The sequence below is a fragment of the Mytilus californianus genome, unplaced genomic scaffold (genome assembly GCF_021869535.1).
Source record: "Mytilus californianus isolate M0D057914Y unplaced genomic scaffold, xbMytCali1.0.p SCAF_1, whole genome shotgun sequence".
NCBI lineage: Eukaryota > Metazoa > Mollusca > Bivalvia > Mytilida > Mytilidae > Mytilus > Mytilus californianus.
In genome coordinates this window covers 61,865,891-61,888,173 of record NW_026262581.1, presented here as the reverse complement: position 1 = coordinate 61,888,173, position 22,283 = coordinate 61,865,891, and the positions used below count along the sequence as shown (strand labels likewise).

Here is a 22,283-nt window from a genome sequence, read left to right as displayed (position 1 = left end):
TACCATGCATTGACTGGTTGATGATAAAGGTAATTGGTTCCTACCACTTCATGGCGAATGACAAAAAGATTTGTAAAATTTAAATCTTTATGAAATTGCAACATCATAGTATATTGTCAATACCTAATTGTTTTGTGGAAAATTGCTATTATTATTTATGTTATTTAAATACTGAGGCCTTGTGTTTAAAATTGCAGTTTAAGAATTACTATTCAGGTTTACTGAACTGAAGAAAATATTTCATGTTTTTACTTATGAAGTGTTTACACGATTCAATAGGTAAATATGTTATATATGTATCAATCGTACCCTTTCACCTATGAGAGTCACATATTATAGTTGTTTTTGGGATTGTCAAGGTTTAGGCATTTCTATCTGTCGGTCTTAATCGTTAAAGTCTATGAAGTTTATCTCGAAAAAAAAAAACTTCTCAACTGTGACATTATTCTAAAGTGAACGTTTTTGCCACTTTGATGTCCATATGTTAGACAATAATTAATGCAGTTCGTGGGGAAATACTATAATTAGTTTAAGTCCAGTTTGGTCGAACCATGGAAGTAATATAGAAGTCAATTAAATACTTCCATGGCCGAACAAACATATCTCCTAACCCCATAACAAAAAACTGAAATCCTTCAAAAAGTTTTTTGATCACCTGCCAAAACTTGAAACAAATCCGCCTAAGCATACTTGAGTTAAAGGGCGACATGTTTACATTAACGGTACTGGCTAATTACAGTCAACATTTTTCATAACAGAAGACTGGGCAATGAACAAACTTAGAACATCGGATTCTTGGTCTCTTCTCAATTGTGCATAGAGAAAAATGTGGGTTATCACCATAACTTATCTTCAATTAACTTGTTTGCCAAAAAGGACAAGTATGAGCTAATTGCTATCACTTGGCATCCGTTGTCACTCATAATCACATGTTCGGTCGCTCAACTTCTGGTCGAATTGAAAAAGTAACGGGCAGCAGTAAAGCGTATACATGTCCATATTTTGTTCTCGTCGCACTGGAAATGTGGCCGTTACAGTCAATGTCGCGATTATAATACATGTAGTTTAGAAGTTTTCAGAAATTGAGTTGAAAAACTAGTTCATCGGTGCTGTTAAAATTAACTGACAGCTTAAGTGGTGAACACTTTAACAATGGGAATAACAGCAATTATTTTATCATGTAAAGGAATTGTGATTAACCAATCACGGTTAATGATGGAGCTATCTCCCTTTATATCACTAACATGTTCGAAAATAATGCTGTTTGTTATATTTCAGAGAAAATATATACATGTAGAAAACTTATTTCAAACGAGATAGCACATCCTCATTTTTACGGAGATGTTGTTTACTGAGCCCTGAAATTTGGAAACGATCCGGGTAAACTTATCGATCCTTTAAATTAACTTATTCTAAAAGGTTACCTATTCCACACTGTAATTAGATCTTCTTTTGTATGTTGTTTTTATTGGTATTAATATTGATTTCGTTATCAGTAAATTAAAATCGAACTAAACATTATTTTTAAATACATATACAAATGCATGGCTCTACAATCTGTCGATACCTGTGTCTTGGCATTGCACAAGGTCATATTTTTTCTCTGACTGTTAATGACGTCTTTATATTACTAAATCCATTGGATGTTGGATGTGTACTGATTGATATTTTAGCCTTAGATGCATGGTTTTTTTTTATTAGTTGTTTATGGCTTTGAACTAGCTGTCAGTAACTGCGAGTACTCTCAGATCTGTACTTAGAGTCCTTTTGTTGTAGGGATGTATAGGTATCCGTCCACGTCCACTCTGTGTCTTTGTTGGATGTATTTCTATTGGTATCAATCTGATGAGTTAATATAAATAAGAAGATGTGGTATGAGTGCTAATGAGACAACTCTCCATCCAAGTCACAAAGTTAACAATTATAGGTCAAGCCTTTTTCAACTGATTTTTATAGTTTGTTCTTATGTTGTTCTGTTACAACAGTGTCCCAGGTTAGAGGAGGGTTGACGCCTTCAAACGAGTTTAACCCCGCCACATTCTGTATGTGCCTGTCCCAAGTCAGGCCTGTAATTCAGTGGTTGTCTTTTGTTACTGTGTAACATATTTGATTTTCGTTCATTATTTTGTACATAAATTAGGCCGTTAGTTTTCTCGTTTGAATTGTTTTACATTAATCATTTCGGGGCCTTTTCTAGCTGACTATGCGGCATGATCTTTGCTGTACGGTGACCTATAGTTGTTAATTTTTGTGTCATTTGGTTTCTTGTGGAGAGTTGTCTCATTGGCATATTATTTTTATATGTAAACATCTTTTGGATATTTAAAGAAAGGGCGATAAGTGAATGAAAATATAGCGAGAAAGGTTAAAGTTATATATAATTTAAAGAAAGGGCGATAAGGGAATGAAAATATAATGAGAAAGGTTAAAGTTATATATAACTCTTTAAGCTTAATTAAAAAAAAAGGCATTTATAAAATAGCGAACTGTTAATCTTTATAAAAGAGTATGTATTGTCAAAAGGGCTCTCGAATGGCAACAGGACATTGTCATTTACAGACATTCAAAAATGATTTGATAACACAGTAACATAGCGAAAAGTATTTGTACGTGTGTTCTTGTGTTGTGCTGTTACACCACTGTCTAATGCAAGGGGAGGGTTGAGCGCTCTCAAAAACGTTAAACGCACATTATTAATTGTATGTGCCTTTTTGAATTGTTTCGTATTTTGCCTTTTCGGGTCTTTTTTTAGCTTGATGTACGGTATTTTTACATGTCGTCTAACATCTAGTCTTTCACTATTAATATTACATAAAAGTTCAGTACAATCTGAAAAATTATGACATATTTTGTTACTTCTTCAATGAAATATTCCTTTATTAATTGTATGTTTGACAACTTATCTATGGCATGGTATTGGTTGCAAAAATTTGATATTTTTCATTTAAATGCAATATTTCTTATTTAATTGGTATATTTCTTCATTTAAATGCAATATTTTTTTATTTGAATGGTATATTTTTTCATTTGAATGCAATATTTTTTATTCAGATGGTATAATTTTTCATTCAAATGGTATAATTTTTCATTCAAATGGTATAATTTTCATTCAAATGCAATATTTTTTATTCAATTGGTATAAAATGTTATTTGAATGCAATATTTTTTATTCAATTGGTATAGTAGTTTTTTTTTTATATGCAATAATTGCATTATGGGAAATTCTTTGACGTCATAAGGTCAAATTTGCAACAACGTTTGTGATTGGTCGGTAATTGTTTGGATTTCTCCCCTTTCTTTCTAAACTTGAGTGACCAAGAATTAAAAAACGCGTCAGAATATCGGCCCTCTAACTAAATTTGGCGTTCGTGCGAGTTCGTGCACTGGCTGTTAATGCCAATAATGGCCAGGACGAGCAAAAAATGCGAGTGACAAGTAATAATAATTAATTTGACACACAACTTGTTCATGGATAGAAACAGATGCCTGCGTGCATGGCAAAAACACCTCCAATGAAAACCTTTTCTGAAGAAACTCTCCTACAGTCTACACATTGAAATAAAAAAAAAATGCATAGCTAGCCCCCCTCCCCCTTCTAAGTCCAGATACATGTAATCATGACGTTCTTTAGTGCTATATCATTTTTTACTTTTCTTGATCCTCAGAGACGTTGCAGGAAGGCATACATGAAAAAAGAATAAAAAGCATCCAGGACGTTACAATTATTTGGACTAAGCACGGTAGAAAACAAATCACCTAATTACGACAGCAGAACCAGAAACCCACAAGTTGAGACATAAGCTGTTATACTCCGGAACTAATTCTTTAATAAAGACAATTCAGGATAAATTGGCACCACTTACTAACCCATGTTACAACAATAGTCCTATGACATAGGACTTCACTATATGAGGCGTGAACTTCATATTTAATACTATCTATAATATGTGCTCTCATGTCTTATGCTGCAAATCATTTTACATTTAGGATTCGTTGCTGAGCTTTTTTTTACTGTTCTCGTCTCCGAATCCCTTAAATAGATTTTTTTTTCAAGCCCCACAGTAATTCAATAATTACTATATGTCTCAGTTTGCATAAATAAGTATGCAGGGCATATTTCAAAATATATTTTATCTTCAGGACTTTCAAATGATTTACTTTTCAATACTGCATTGGGAAGGGGGGTATACAAGTTTATTTTGTAACACATTATATAATATAATTAGGTATCCAACAAGTAGGTTCAAATTTAGATATTTGTTTAGAGATGTATATATGCGAGTATTGGCAGTAATGGTTATGGTGTGTGTGTGTGTGAGGGTAGGGGTTTCAGATCAAAGATCGTTTCTATAATTCTATATCTTTTAGTTTTTACCATTTCACTCTATTCTTCATCCTTTGATCTCTATAATATTTGTCCTAAACATGCGTGACATATTTGCCACTGGACATAAGGCAACCAAAAGTAAATCAACGTATTCTGTATATTTCATCATTTCTTTATTATGTTATCTATAGGTTTGGTCCCGCCCCTTATCTATTTTTTTGCACATTAGGGACGACATCAAAAGTTCAATGTAGGATAAAAAAAAACTTAATTCTTATAGTTTTTTTCACTGATCCCCCCCCCCCTCTTAACGTAATTTGGGGAAAATTGAAAAATTGATTGACCAATAAGGATATATATAAAATCGATGTTAATTTAACAAAACTTGCAGCAATTTTGACCCCCCCCCCCCCCCCAAAAAAAAAGGGGTAGGGGGTTAGTGAAAAAAACTATATGAATAAAGTTTTTTTTATCCTACATTGAACTTTTGATGTCGTCCCTAATGTGCAAAAAAATAGATAAGGGGCGGGACCAAACCTATAGATAACATAATAAAGAAATGATGAAATATACAGAAGACGTTGATTTACTTTTGGTTGCCTTATGTCCAGTGGCAAATATGTCACGCATGTTTAGAACAAATATAATAGAGATCAAAGGATAAAGAATAGAGTTAAATGGTAACAAGAGTGCAAACGCTGAAATGTCTCGCCTTCTTTACTAACCATTCATTTTATGTTGATAGTCCTAAATACAAAGCTTTACTACAAGTAACACATAAACTTAACATGATCCAAGAAAATGAGGTCAAGGTCAGATAAACCAAACGAGAAATACATGTACACCTTACAATCATTCAATAAACCAAACATAGTTGACCTATTGCTTATTGTTTCTAAGAAACAGTCTTAAACAAGAAAACTTAACATTGACCAATGAACCATGAAAATGAGGTCAAGGTCAGATGAACCATGCAAGACAGACATGTACACCTTACAATCAATTTAGGCATTAAATATAGTTGACCTATTGCTTATAGTATCTAAGAAAAAAACTTAACCATGAAAACTTAACATTGACCAATGAACCGTGAAAATGAGGTCAAGGTCAGATGATACCAGCCAGACAGACATATACACCTTACAATCCTTCCATACATCAAATATAGTTGATCTATTGCTTATAGTTGAAGACAAACAGACCAAAACAAAAAAACTTAACACTAAGAAATGAACCGTGAAAATGAGTTCAAGGTCAAATAAAACCTGTGAGACTGACATGTACATCATAAAATATTTCCATACACCATTTATAGTTGACCTATTGCATATAGTATTAGAAAAAAAGACCAAAACTCAAAAACTTAACTTTGACCACTGAACCATGAAAATGAGGTCAAGGTCAGATGGCACCTACCAGTTGGACATGTACACCTTACAATCATTTCATATACCAAATATAGTAGACCTACTGCTTATAGTATCTGATATATGGACTTGACCACGAAAACTTAACCTTGTTCACTGATCCATGAAATGAGGTCGAGGTCAAATGAAAATTGTCTGACGGGCATGAGGACCTTGCAAGGTACGCACATACTAAATATAGTTATCCTATTACTCATAATAAGAAAGCAATTAACATTACAAAAAATGTTGACTTTTTTTTCATGTAGTCACTGAACCATGAAAATGAGGTCAAGGACAATGGACATATGACAGACGGAAACTTCGTAACATAAGGCATCTACTAGTATATACAAAGTATGAAGCATCCAGGTCTCCTAGCTTCTAAAATATAAAGCTTTTAAGAAGTTAGCTAACGCCGCCTCCGCCGCCGCCGGATCACTATCCCTATTCTGCGACAAAAGTCGCGGGCTCGACAAAAACTAAAAGATATAGAATTATAGAAACGATCTTTGATCTGAAACCCCTACCCTCTAACACACACCATAACCATTACTGCAAAAACTCGCATATATACATCCCTATACGAATATCTAAAATTGAACCTACCCCCCCCCCCCCCCCCCCCCCCCCCCCCCCCCCCCCCCCCCCCCCACCCCCAACCCTCTAGACACCGAGGTTTTGGATCCGCCCCTGTTAAATGTGTCTAATTATATACATTTTGTACGGGTCTAGATAATAGCTAAACGTACAATCATATAATTTGTTGGATACCTAATTATATTATATAATGTGTCACAAAATAAACTTGTATACCCCCCTTCCCAATGCAGTATTGAAAAGTAAATCATTTAAAAGTCCTGAAGATAAAATATGTTTTGAAATATGCCCTGCATACTTATTTATGCAAACTGAGACATATAGTAATTATTGAACTACTGTGGGGCTTGAAAAAAATCTATTTAAGGGATTCGGAGACGAGAACAGTAAAAAAAAAGCTCAGCAACGAATCCTAAATGTAAAATGGTTTGCAGCATAAGACATGAGAGCACACATTATAGATAGTATTAAATATGAAGTTCACGCCTCATATAGTGAAGTCCTATGTCATAGGACTATTGTTGTAACATGTTTTTGTAACTGGTTCCAATTTATCCTGAATTGTCCGCTTTATTAAAGAATTAGTTCCGGAGTATAACAGCTTGTGTCTCTACTTGTGGGTTTCTGGTTCTGCTGTCGTAATTATGTATTTTTTTTTCTACATGTAGTAAAAAAGAGGGGGCTTAGTCCAAATAATTGTAACGTCCTGGATGCTTTTATTCTTTTTTCATGTGTGCCTTCCTGCAACGTCTCTGAGGATTAAGAAAAGTAAAAAATGATATAGCACTAAAGAACGTCATGATTGCATGTATCTGGACTTAGAAGGGGGAGGGGGGCTAGCTATGTATTTTTTTTATTTCAATGTGTAGACTGTAGGAGAGTTTCTTCAGAAAAGGTTTTCATTGGAGGTGTTTTTGCCATGCACGCAGGCATCTGTTTCTATCCATGAACAAGTTGTGTGTCAAATTAATTATTATTACTTGTCACTCGCATTTTTTGCTCGTCCTGGCCATTATCGGCATTAACAGCCAGTGCACAAACTCGCACGAACGCCAAATTTAGTTAGAGGGGCGATATTCTGACGCGTTTTTTAATTCTTGGTCACTCAAGTTTAGAAAGAAAGGGGGGAAATCCAGACAATTACCGACCAATCACAAACGTTGTTGCAAATTTGACCTTATGACGTCAAAGAATTTCCCATAATGCAATTATTGCATATAAATAAAAAAACTACTATACCAATTGAATAAAAAATATTGCATTCAAATGACATTTTATACCAATTGAATAAAAACTATTGCATTTGAATGAAAATTATACCATTTGAATGAAAAATTATACCATTTGAATGAAAAATTATACCATCTGAATAAAAAATATTGCATTTAAATGAGAAAATATACCATTCAAATAAAAAAATATTGCATTTAAATGAAGAAATATACCAATTAAATAAGAAATATTGCATTTAAATGAAAAATATCAAATTTTTGCAACCAATACCATGCCATACATCATAAAATGCAATTCATCTTCATCAAGCTTTAGGGTACATTTTTCTCATATCCTCTATGAGCTCCCTGTGTATGAAATATTATATCTTTTTCATTTTACATATGACACTCTTATTCGTCATCTCAAATTTTTTTGCTTAACCGACTGATAAAAACGTTCACTTTAAATCTGAATTTTGTATATTCCGCTTTTTAATACTAGTATGCATACCGGTATCAACATTCTATATTATGAGAAAACGCATTTGTATTACAAATATAAGCACAAACAGTAAGCCATATTTCATCTATTTTACTAGATACCAACATTATGGTGTTATGTGAGAGATTTACTTGGTACCATCTCCAAATGTTGAGGAATGTAAATACCACAGATGGAAAATAAACACTTATTCTGAAATGTGTATATTTCTTTGCTTTTGAATGACCATATTATATCACGTATGCTCACCATTGAAAGTATTTTTAGGAAGATCTATACCCCCTAATCACACTCCTTTAGGGAAAGTTTAACATGACAACCATTTTCGGAAATCATTCATAATCATGATGCCGGATGGTTAACAGGTATGCAGGTAAAGAAAGCTCTTTATGAAAATTGTTCTGGTAGGATTAAAAACATTGATTCTGATTTAGCCAACTGAACCCAATGTGGGTTTGTACGTTTTATTATTCTTAATTCTCAAAGGAAGAATGAATTGTATAAGTGCATGTAGGATTAAATACTCTTCCGGTAGCCTGAAAGATAGTTATTATGTTGCAAAGTATAATATCAATATCTTAAATTATGCGATAATACATAACCAAGGTGCATAATACAGGCACTTCTGGGTCATAGTTAATAAATCTTACTGTCTAAACGGAAATCTTCGAAACATTGCACTCATTTACGAGTCCCTCAATTTCTCTCCGATCAAGTTCCACCAATAATATTTACTGTTCCCCCTTTCTGAATCTTGAAGGGAAAATTCCCCAAGGAAATGTTCATATACCCAAATCAAAGATAACGGGATGACTTTTCTTCCTCTATATTATATTGTTAATCATCCATTCCTTTATGATGATATTCCACTGATCCTCTATTGTAGAGTTTATGGTCTTGTTAATACAATCTAGTTGTAGGAATTAACCAATTCGTGATGATTGCCGTAAAAGAGTTGATTTTAGTTGTTTTTCCTCAAAACTCTGTTGGAGCAATTTTTGTGTCAGAAACACACTCCTGTTGATGAAGTCGTATAGTGTGAACATACACGAACGAAACGTATTTATTGTGATATGAATATGACAACTGGAAATTTGAAATCATCACGTTTGCCGTACGTGCTAATTTAAAGTCGTCCATCTTTGTCAATATCGAGAAAAAGATCAAAATATGAAGCACGCCTTCTGGTAAGTTTCGGTAGTACCCATAATCAAAATTCACTGGGGTATATGAGATGCAAGCACGCACTGGAATGCGTGTTATTGTGTGATACATCATCAATATATCTGAAAATGAGATTGATTAACTTTGCAAGATGTTTTTCGTTTTGTCTTTGAGAAGATTATGTATGATTTTTGCTACATATGAGTACAAAACAAGTCAGCAGTAGGGGTACACAATTAGTACCCATTGGAATGCCGACAGTATGTTGAAAATATCAATCCACCAAACTCAACAAATATGTTGTCGACAAAAAAACTCAGCATTTTTAAGATGTCATCTTCGGTGTGGTTCTTCGCAAAGCAAGATTTTTTATGACCTGAAAAGGAAAGTGTATCTGCGATTCCCTTTTTTGTAGAAAAAGCTCTGTTGTGTGAGTCTATCTTTCAATTGACAATGGGTAATAGAAGTGTATATAAAAAATGTTTTTTGTATATTACTACTAAATCGAAAAGATAGCGATTTAGTTATTTCTAATTTTATGAATCCACATCACCACTAAATCAGATACCTCATCACAATATTTCTGAAAGCCATCTTTTTACTGTATAAATCTCCTCTTTTGTGAATGATGTAGGGGTTTATGTGGGATAAACCAGGATCTTCGTCAGTTAGCTCTTGCAAGAGTCGTAGGAACAAATTTTTAATACTCAGTCTTAAACAGCCACACAAAACGATTAACGACATGGTCTACATTGTAACTTGCAAGACACTAAATTAAAATTAAAGTTAAAAAGTTATGGATGTTGCATCAGATGATAACATAAAGGAAATGAAATAAGTGCATGCTCCTATCGTGTAACCGTCTATGATGACTTTTTAAAAGGGACCAGCGTTTATAAATATTGACTTTAAAATTTTCTCCAACTTTTCCACAATCAATTGATACAAAATATATTCAACTCTCAAGATTACAGAAAGCTTTAGTCTATCTTTCATCAAACTGTGTTTCTGTATAATGTTCAGTATTCAATTTATTGACAATTAGTATTGCTGCGAGATATTTGGTCGTCTTTTGGGGATTTATTTTCAGCTGTTTTGAATCGTGCGTATTATGTGCTGACGAATATCACACAAAGGTTTCTTCTTCTATAGTTGACAACAGCTCTTTACTTCGTCACCATTTCTTAAACTTTGAGAAAGAAGACATGGGAAGGGGACTTCTGTGATTCTTATATTTATAAAACAAATTAAACACATTCGTAAAGACGACATTCGATAAAAATATTGACCGACTTAATTGGATATATAAATTAAAAAAGTTTTATGGTTACAAATTTTCAAAGGACTAACGGTTTAATGTGTAATATAAAAATAAGGAGATGTGGTATGATTGCCAATGAGAAAAATATCCATCAAAATTCAAATGCAGTGGATGTAAGCAACTAAAGGCAACCGTACGGCCTTCAACATTGAGAAAAAACCAATACCGTATAGTCGACTATATGGCCCGACATGAAAAACAATTCAATTGAGAAAACTAGCGGCCTACCTATTTATAGCAAAACAATTTACGAAAAACAAAATGACAGACATGGACCAACGACAACCACTGTACTACAGGTTCCTGACTTAGGACATGCACATAAAGAATGTGGCGGGGTTAAACATGTTTGTGAGCGCTCAACCCTCACCCTAACCTGAGACAGCGGTGTAATAGCACAACATAAGAACAAACTAAAAAAATCAGTTGAAAAGGGCTTTAATCATCAGATTGATATATATATATATGCCTAAGTGGCCGTGTGGTCTAGCGCGTCGGATACAGTGCAGGCGATTTGGTGTCACGATATCTCAGTAGCATGAGTTCGAATCCCGGCGAGGGAAGAACAAAAAATTTGCGAAAGCAAATTTACAGATCTAACATTGTTGGGCTGATGTTTAGACGAGTTGTATATATATATATATATATATATATTATGTCAGCAGGGTTTAGAACATCTGTTGTTCGACCTGCTAGTCAAATGCGTTTTGTTAAAATATACTTGTTCACTTTTTTGGTCTTTTGGAAAATGTTGTTAGTGCTGTATTTAGACCCCTCTACCAAGAAATTTGTTTTGCATGCACACGTATAAAAGTTGCGGTTTTTATCCAACGCAATCATAGGTTTGAACGTTGTATTCAATTTAGACTTGTTTAATTTTTTTTTCGTTTGGGCTTGTATTATATTTGCCTTCGGGTTTATATAATCCGTTCATCCTATTTCGACTCTTTAAAATTCAAGAGTCAATCCTAAATTGAAGTAAATTATATGGCTTTCCAAATACCATTTCGATTCCTAACATCACTGAAGAGACATTAATTGTCGAAATCCGGATATGGAGTACCAATTTTTGCACCTTATGTTTGCGGTATACCATCTTTCAGTTTATTGTTTTCTGTTTGGTATTAAATTAATAATTAAGATCCATTGTGTTACATCTGGTGATCCCTTTATTTGACAATCGCCATGGCAGTCAGCAGGGTTTAAGAACATCTGTTGTTCGGCCTGCTAATCAAATGCGTTTTGTTAAAATATACTTTTTCACTTTTTTGTTTTTTTGGAAAATGTTGTTTTTGCTGTATTTAGACCCCTCTACCAAGAAATTTGTTTTGCTTGCACACGTATAAAAATTGCAGTTTTTATCCAACGCAATCATAGGTTTGAACGTTGTTTTCAATTTAGACTTGTTTATATAAGTACGTCTGAACCAGTGACAACTCTACGACAGGTTTTATCCATCGGATCACCAGTGATGGTGATACAAGGCTGAAAACACATTCTGTATACATAATTCGTTTAAATAACAGCCCAACAATGTTAGATCTGTAAATTTGCGGAAGCAAATTTTTTTGTTCTTCCCTGGCCGGGATTCGAACTCATGCTACTGAGATATCGTGGCACCAAATCGCATTGCACTATGTCCGACGCGCTAGACCACTCGACCACCTAGGCTCGACAAAAATCAAGCTTTCGGTGGCCGGGTGTTACCTTTCCTCGTCAGTCTTTATCTAGCGTCTTAATACAGTACATGATATATAAGGCATGAAGATGGAATATTACAGATCAGGTAATATACAAAGTAGAAAATCATCTAACAAAAACACAGACCGTGGCAGGAAATTTATACATCCGCCACAACAAAAAAGACATAAAGTACAGATCTGAGAATACTCGCAGCTACTGTCAGCTAGTTCAAAGCCAATAACAACTGATAAAGAATCATGTATCTCAGACTAAAATATCAATCAGTACACATCCAACATCCAATGGATTTAGTGTTAAGACGTCATGAACAGTCAGAGAAAAACATGACCTTGTGCAATGCCAAAATATAGGTATCGACAGATTGTAGAACCGTGAATATATCATAAGGCATAAATTACAGTTTATTTGTAATTTAATGAAAATATATCGCAGGTTGCATTCTTTCCCCAGTAAATAACATCATATTATTTATTACTCGTGTCATGTTTGGAGGCAAATTTCACCGTTAATTTCCGCCCCTTCATTTTCATCGTTAATTTCCTAAAAGACAGTAATGAAGATTTGAAGAGTCTCTTATGGCCTTATGGCCTTTCGGTTTTATTCAATTTCTTAACCGTGAGATTGAAAGGAGTAATGAATACGGGTAGGCTTCATAAGTAAATTTTAAACCGTCCCATCATGAAATATGATGGGTTATGGGAAATTATCTCATGAGCAATCACTTCATAAGTATAAGCAGAGACATAAAATATGTCTCTGGTATAAGATAATAAGTTCACGGGAACATGAGTTTGAATGTCCCTTTGGTATCTTTCGCCCCTCTTTTACAGAAGAGAAAAATTCCATCATAAATCCGGCTTTTTAGAGATCAGTATATGGTTGTTTCATGTTTTTTTCTTACGTCCAGTGGGAAATAGCATATGCATATTCAGGACGTTTCGCCTAAGACCTACAATGACCCTCAGTTGTGCACTGTTGTGTCCTCTCTTTACTAGCCCTCATATTGACTATTTGATTCCACACTCATCTCCTTGGGACCTATTTCCATACCAATTTTTTATATGCAAATGTGATTTTTGAAACAAACCATCAGTGTCATTTGGGCAACCAAAGCAATTCTTATATAGTCATGACATGGCAAGCAAATTATTAACAGCTTAGTTGCGAACGGCTCAGGGATTGATCTTTTTAAAATTAATACTTTGTAATTTGTATGATATAATCATTTCATACAGATTTTGCCTTTCGCGTATGTTTTTTTTACCTTTACGCTTTTGTTATATTTCATCAATTAATTTATATTGATACCTGTAAAAAAAATACCTGTAAGTGAAAATTTGTTTTTCACAATGCATCCCAAATTCCCTCCTTAGACTGTGTAGCTGTTCAAATTGCTAATCGGTTAGCTTGTGCATTTTCTTCATTTAAGGAAAGGGATTAGATTTGCATGAATTTTACCTGAAATAGAGGTACTGTTAATTACCAGAGGGGCGACAACCTGTATTTTACCTGTTTGACATGCGCAACTCAAAAACGATAACAAACTAACAAACTTCCGTCCTGAGAGAAAAATATACAAAATTCAACTTTTTATACTGGATTTCTGAGTATTTTTGATATGTGACTTACAAAAGTATACATTGTGACGGTAAGTAGACACCACACAGAGTCATATACCTTAAAATATAAATTCGAAAGTTGATTTTTCTCTAATGCAGGATTGGGTCATTTTGTGTATTGGTATACGTGTGGATGCATATATATATGAAACATACATAAAATCAGAAGGAAATATGGACTGAATATAGACAGGAAAAGAATTAAAGCCGTTTTTTACTATTATTGTCTTTCCATTCCAAATTCTCCATCATGTTTATATATTTTTTTATTTTATTTTACTTATATTCATTTGTTATTCGTCAGCCGTCTACGTAATGGAAAGTGGGCGGAGCTATAACGGTAAAATTTTTATGCATGATTACCGCTCTAAGTCTGGTTAAAATTTTAACGGTAGTTTGATAAGGTGTAGTGAAAATTTATTCTTCAGGATTAATTAAAACTGTATTAAACCCTATTATATTTTTAAACGTGTTTCCATATAATAAGAAAGGATGTAATTTTTATAATAAAACTTCAAAATGTGATTTTTAATTTGGAATAAAATGAAAATGACGCTAAATGTGAAAAAAGTGAAAATTCTAACCAAATCTTTTGGGAAATATTGGATCAGAGGTGGGTATTAATACAATATGATGTAATTTACATATTAAGAATTATAAAAAATATTGACCATTTTTTATGTGTTAAAACTTTTAATTGATGTGGAAATCCATGCATTTGGGGAAATTAGGTTTTAGATAAAATTATTCTATTTAATGAGTTTACAAACACATTTTTCGTTTGCCATAGCCCCGATCAGACTCTTACCCTGGTAATGGCAATGTTTTTTATGGGGAAAAATGTTACATACAGCCTTCACTCATGAACAAATTCTACATTGTGTTACATTTGTAATAGTCAGTTTCATAATCTTTGCAAGACAAAAATCATAAAATCAAAGTACAATGTGAAGATCATAGGAATGACAGCATTCCTTAGTTTGGCAAAAAAAAAATCCAAAATTAATAAAAGAATGTGACTAAAAATAATCTTGCTACAAAAATGTACACCTCTCTTTCCATAGAGCTGAAGACAGCTTAATCTGAAAATATCTTAACCCTGTACATGAATTACAGTTCAACATGGGTCTTTAATTGTTTCTTTTTTAAGATTTACTAAAGAAAAAGAAAAAATCTCCCGAGACAGGACGCCATGCTCTGTTCCAGCGGATGCATTCCCAAAAAGAATCAAAAACCAAATACACATAAACAATGACTTTTGTTTTATTCAATACAGTTTATTAAAAGGGTAATATCTATTTTCATTGCAGTATAAGAGGCAAACATATTGTGACAAGGTTGTCAAAGGAATTTTTTACTGTGTCAAAATTAAGCTTCAAAATATCCAAAAACACCTGTTTTGACAATGGTTTTGTGTTTTTTTCAATTTTCTATACCTGATTAACAATAATCACTGTCAAATGGTTGTCAGTTAAGATTTTGAGCCCTTACCATACTCTGGCTGTTTTTTGTTCGTTTTGTTTTTGGTTATGAAATGTGAAATGACAATGACCTATTCAGAAATTCAGAAAATAAACTTTTTATTTGATATTTGATATGATTCTTTTACTCGAGGAACAAAATTTTAATGTTAATGTGTATATGCTCCAATCTAATTTTTTCTTTATTTATAAAACTACCCAAAGGTTAAGATTCCCAGAAACCCACACATGAATGAACCAGTAGGTAGAGTTTGAGTACAAATCATTAAAATGCTTACAAATTTTTTTCACAACTTGTTTGTCAACAGGAATGTTTGATCACGCATTTATAATTTCATGTGTAGAGGTACAAAAATGTACATAGCAGCAATAATGGATCATATAGGAATTTTTCATGATGATAACATTTTTGTGGTATTAGTAATTTCACCATTTTCAATCCTTGTGTGTGGTGTAGGTAAACTTAATTGGATATTTGCATGTATTAACTACATGTATTTTACTTCAATGAAGGTCATAATATTATCAGCTTAGGATAAATTTGTACATAATTTAACCTTGTAACTTTACTTTTGGAGATGAACAGTTGGACATGAAAAAATAATGTTTCTCTAATTCATAGTCGATTTATCCTTTTCTTAACCTGTTAATTATTTTTATTTAAACAACTATGGTTCTTTTGATCTCAGTTCATCATTGGTCAAAATTCAATTATCTTGCTTTCCTCTGAATTTCCTATTGTGACCTCACGAAAAAAGGCGATCATGCCTGATGATGTCACATAAAAAGAACACATATTTTTGCAGATATTTGGAAAAGAAGGACTAAATTTGTCTGCAAATCGTCTAAAAAATCATTAGAGAAATAGATTCCACCACAAAATCTAGTGCAATACGATATTTCTCCATTTGCGGCAGTTAAATTTTAAGTATTTTAAAACACTCGCTGAGCCTCACGTTTCAAATTTGAAAATTTAAGTGTCTCGAATAGAGAAATATCGTATCACACTCGATGCAGTGGTAGAATCTATATGTATCTGTGTTTTAGAATATTTATTACATTTTATTATTAACTGCAAAACAGAGCTACATGTAAAATATTACGTTTTTGTACAGATTAATCTGCCATTTGTTATGCAGATTAACATTATGGTAAAAAGCTAGTAAATAAATTCCAGTGACCATTTCCTTCATAAAAGAAGAAAATTCTTGCATTAATTTGTACTTGTCTCCATTGAAAAATTCAATATACATTTAAGATCTTATTAAGTAATAAATATATTTTGTGGATATTTCAAATGAGAGTCTATTGTAAAATTCATTATAATTAAATGAAAGTTAGATCATATTTTAGCAATAACAATTTTTTTTGGAAAAGGGTGAATTTTGATTTAAATTATAGATTTATAATAAAAGGGGGAAAACAAACGTTTATATTTCAAGAAAAAATGTTCTTACGATTGGTCTCGTATCCAGGCACATTTTACTAGCATTGAGAATCAAAATATTTGGAATTAATTTATTTGCATTCTTATTGCCTAATTTAGGCTGCATGATATACTACAGGTATAAAATCATACACTTATTATATGTACAAATTATTTGACCTACAAATATAAAAAGGACATTTCCTTTCATTGTGCAGCAAAGGGGAGATAATAATACTGATTCCAACAATCTGCCCTAGATAAAGGATCGGAATGATTCAATATTGACATTGTCACAGTGCCAGGTATTCACTTTTATCCTGGTCATAAAACACACCTGTATTTGAACACACTTTAATGATTTAACTTCATGAATTTCCCTTCTCCTAAATCAAAAATATTATTTATTGACATTATCAGACAAAGTTTTCCAATTTTGAATTTTTTCCTTGGCCTATATTTTGATTTCCAAAGGTGACCAATATGAATGAATAGTTGAAGCAATAGTTTTGTATGAATTTTCTCTCTGAATTATGATAAATTACATAAAAGTTCAAGATTATATGATTGAATTGGTATCCATGCTTTTATTTTTACCTATAAATATGCTGTGTAAAAATCAAGATTTTATCATTTTAGATAGCGTTTCATTTTTTTTAGAAAAAATGTAATACATTATTTATCTTTTAGTTTAAGAATTATAAGTAACTAACTTAGACTATATTGAAGGTAAAACTATTGTAAACTGCGTATAAATTAAGCCTTGGCCAGTCAATTTTTAAAAGTGCTTCTTCTAAGGATAATATCAAATTGCAATTTGAGATCTTTTAAAAGTTTTGAAAGGGAATACATTTCATATTATTATCAACCACTAAGGGCTAATGATGTCTTATAAAAAGGACATGAATAAATTTGTACTTTCTATCACATATATAGAACTATGGTCAACTTAAGTCTTTACACATTTTTTGTATTTTTTTTTAACCTTGTACTTAAATTATTTGTATTTATATAACCACATCTTAAGGTAAGAATACTTTACAAAGTATTAAAATCATCTCCCATTAAACAAATTGCTTCATCATTAAGACACTCTAATGTCTTCATCCAGCTGTGAATATTTCATATTCAAAGTTTTACTGTTTAAATAGACTCAAAAATGCTGTTTTGAGTTTAATGAAGATTTTAGTAAGAATAAATATTTATTAAATGTAGCTCATTTGTACTTATCTTTTTTATTATTTACACTATATAAGTATGGACGATAACATAACGGTTCCTAAGGTGGATAAGATTTTATGTTTGATTTGGCAAGGAAATTTTGATTAAATTGCTCCTTCGTATCCTGGTATAAACGTTTCTTAACCTCAATTTAGTTATTTTAAAGTAATAATTGTTCACTTATAAGAATTGGGCATAGTTTCAGTAGAAAACCTATAGGTCCATGAAGATTATGCTTCAGAATAGTTTTTTGAGTTCTAAATATGTGGTTTGAAACAGAGTAGATAAAAAAAAATAAGTTTGAAACAGATGATTAAAAAAAAGCAAATGTATGTTGCTTCAGTAACCCTTTGAATCTACAAGTATTAAATGTTAATAAACTGATCAACCAATTTTCATGCAAATAATCAAAGTTCAAAATGTGATATGTATATCAATAGACAGCAAATAATCAGCATTTAAGATTGATTGATTGATTGTTGGTGTTTAAAGCCACTTTCAGCACACTTGGCAGCCAGTTTAATTGGCAGAGGAAGCCAGGTACAAGGAGAGAAACACCAACCTTCGCAGCATTTAAGAACACCCCAAAAATTTGGCATACATGTTCACATAAAGACATTAACGTAACAATGTAAAAGAATGATATAGAAAGAAATTATAAGAAACTTCCTTCTTTATAAGGATTATTTTTTTATGTTGGAAGAAAAGTATATAATATCCTGTAAATACATGTATATTTTGGAAATAACAAATATTTTATATATTGTATTGGAAAAACAGGAAGGTATTTAATTCTATAGGAAAATATGGACCAAGTTTAATTTGAACCCTGAAGCTTTTTGACCTTAAAGTATATTAAAATGAGATAATTTAAAAGTTTTATTGGAGAAGTAATAGTAAATGGTTGTGTAGAGATTCTAAAGAGTATAGGACTAAGTAAACTTTCTTGTATACTTAACTTGTTATATGGTTTCTGTTTTGTACATATCAAATATAAATGTAGTGCTAAGCATCTCTTGAATTTCACCTTTGTTTGAAGGGGAAAATAAAATTATGTTTGTATAATTAATCATATTTGAATGTGAATTGTCAATTTTTGAAGATTTTGTGAGGATTAACAAGTTGATAATAAAACATCCATGGATATCAGTGCCATTAATCTTACTAACTTTGAAATCAAGTTAAGTAGTATGATCTGTAGCAATAAATTGATTGATTGATTGGTGTTTGCTTTACACCGCCTCAGCACAAAAAGGCTATATCGCAGCGAAGTAGCAATAGACAATGTAATTTTAATGTTAAACATTTATTGAACCCTCTGTAAATTCTGCATATTTGATGATTACATATATGCAAAATATATGGACTAAGTTAAGGGGAGTCTGCAATGTTCCATTGGGATTGATAAATTTATGATTTAGAGAAATGTTGTAAGGCAATGAATACTTTAGTATAACTGTATAGTAATTTTTTGTAACATTTTGAAATGAGTAAGCTCCTATTATCATGTTGACCATTTAATAAAAGGTATGTGTTGCCATGCTGATTTAAAAAAAAACTCTAACATTTTTTTTTTTTTTTTTTTTATAAAACTTGCTCCCCAATTGTCATCTCAAATTTTGGCAGGGAAAATCAATGTACAAGGTAGAAAAGCTAAATAATGTCTACTGCAAAACTCCACATGCAATGCAAATGTAGGAAATCTGGGATCCTGGGCAAAATCCTCTTTATCCTACAGCCAGGCCTTCCTTCTTTAAAGGAACATATGAAGTCTTTGAGCGAAGCCAGATTAAGATAAAGGAAACAACTCGGGAGAAATACAAATATCTGTATTTCAACTTTGGTTTCATTTGAAAATACCTTAAAGGTCAAGTTACAGTAAATGGGCTATGTCACAAATTTGTGTAAAATCTGTGACATAGCCCATTTCCTGAACTCAAAGGGTGAATTTGGCACAATGTAATATTGCTCAAACTTTTATTACTGCTGGTAAAAATGTAGACTGTTATTGCATCATCATGATAAGCAATGATGGTAACAAGACATATTTTACATCATACTTAAAAGTTATCTCCCCTGAAACTGTATTGACTCCTCCTGATTATCACCGCTGAATTCATGGAATTTTAAGAAGGATTCAAATGTTCTAATGGGTTTTGATTATTTCTGGACATTTAGCACACACAATTGACCAATCTTTAATTTTTATGTTGATAACTAGTAATTAATGATATTGATGAAACCATGATGCAGATTGATGCTTATTTTTTAATGTTTCATTCTGAATGTAATTGGTGTTGTTCAGGACATTTTGCATTTAAAGAGGTCCCATATCCAAAAACATTGTTGGTTGGAAATACTTGAATTTTTTTTTAACTAGTAATGGTGGTATTGACCTAGCTCAGTCAATATAAACAAGAACATATCAGCTTCAATTATTTATTGATTCCCAATAGAAGTCTTTTTCATTCCTTAAAATTGCCACTTATTCAGGGATAACATTTTCTTGAGCATGCACCATTTTATTTTGATTTAATGATAAATGATTTAGAATTGTATTTATCGAATCAGGTATTATACATCTAAGGAACATCTTGACAGGGGTATTCAGGTGATAGATTTAATAGTTAGTCTACAAATTGCCAAACTAATTAACCCTATTAAATCATTGCCTACATAGTCCATTTCAGAAGTTAAATGGTAATTTCTTTTGCAAGTTGAAACGTTACAAATCTGACCAAGTTTTCTGTTGCTTTTATTGGATTTCTTTATATATCTAATTGTCAAAGGGATGTTAGTTTTAGGTAGAAAGGAATACGAGGGAAAGGATTCTGAACAATGTTTTTCCAAATGCAATATATATCCTGACAGCCTTGCCTCATAACATCAAATGACAGCCTTGCCTCATAACCTCAAATGTTTTTTTTCCTGCATAAGTTTGTATTATTGAATACTTTATTGCAAAGCAATCAGTGCCTTTTTTTTTATTGAAACATTCAAATCTGTATATATATATAATCTATGTCCTGATCACAAAATGGCCCTTATATGATAGTCTTGGTCAAGACAGTTACCTCTAGATTTTACTGATAAGAAAATGGAGGTCAAGTTCGATATTGATGATTTTTCGCTTCTACTGTTCAGGAGTTAAGGTCCTTGATAAATTGGTAAATGGCACTTTATGTTGTTTCCGTGCAATATTAAACTTGTGAACCGTTCAACCAATGCTTATCAAATTATAATATGTTGCTACTGATGACAAAATAGAGCTCTATTTCAATATTATAGATTTTCACTTTTGCAGTACAGGAGTTATGGTCCTTGATAGATAGGAAAATAGGAACAGAACGTGGCAGTCAAACAAGCATGAAAGTGCCATACATGTACATTAAAATACATAAATTTCACTGGTACTAGCTGCCATCTTAAGTTCATCAATGGTTACCTCCTAAATAAAGAAAAAATTCAGTTTGTTGTTTTTGACAGCTCAGTTCTTGTTATAATACTGTTACTGTCATTGATCAATTAATGAGGGTGTGGATTGGGGTTTACAGAATAGAGAATAATAGGCAAAAAATATAAGAAAAAGAGAAAAATGGACCAAAGAAATAAAGAATAGAGAATAATGAGGTGATAAAATATAAAGAATAGACAATAATGGGCAAAAAGTATAGAATAAGTAATAGAGAAAAATTGCCTAAAAAATTAAAGAATACAGAAATGGAGGACCTCCCATCCAGATCATCATTAACAACAAATTATGGATTTTGAAAATTGGCATTTTATCTTGTGTATTGAGTATCTTGTAGGATGATGTTCATTGTTACTTTTTAACTGCCTTGGTGTCCCACTTGGGGAACAAGACTACCAGTTGATAAATTGTCCTAATAAGAATAAAGTTTAAACCTAACAAGAAATTTTTAAATGGATGAAAAGTTGATATTTGGTAAAAATCAATTAATAGAATATCAATCATTTTATTTATTGAATCTGAAGTGTATACATGAACATTTTGTTATTGAAAGATCACATCCTATTTTGGAGAAGAGCTTTGACGTCATCTTCAGTTTAATTTTCAAATAAATAAAATAGTAAGTATCATTTAGTCATGATTGGATGGTTCGTACTAATGCAGAAAATCGGCCTTTAGATCAATATCTCTTGTACTGATATATTCATCTTGTTTGTTATATTTTTTGGAAAATATTTTATGAGAGTTAAATATACAGGTTACAAAAAAGTAGGATCATTTGAGCTTCTAAAGAAATTAGAAAAGTACAGATTAAGATGTTGTTTAC

General features: G+C 32.1%; 1 protein-coding gene across 2 annotated transcripts in view; it reads left to right on the top strand.

Moving 5' to 3' along the window:
* The first annotated feature begins 13,761 nt into the window (after positions 1 to 13,761).
* Positions 13,762 to 22,283, top strand: part of LOC127705538 (zinc finger protein GLIS3-like) — a 52,344-nt gene continuing 43,822 nt past the window's right edge. The window contains exon 1 of one of the 2 annotated variants that reach the window (XM_052209867.1): positions 13,762 to 13,886. The gene's annotated coding sequence lies outside the window, so the exon portion shown is untranslated. Of the gene's footprint in view, positions 13,887 to 14,229; positions 14,471 to 22,283 lie in introns of those variants that run through there. The other variant, XM_052209874.1, reaches the window with a different exon arrangement.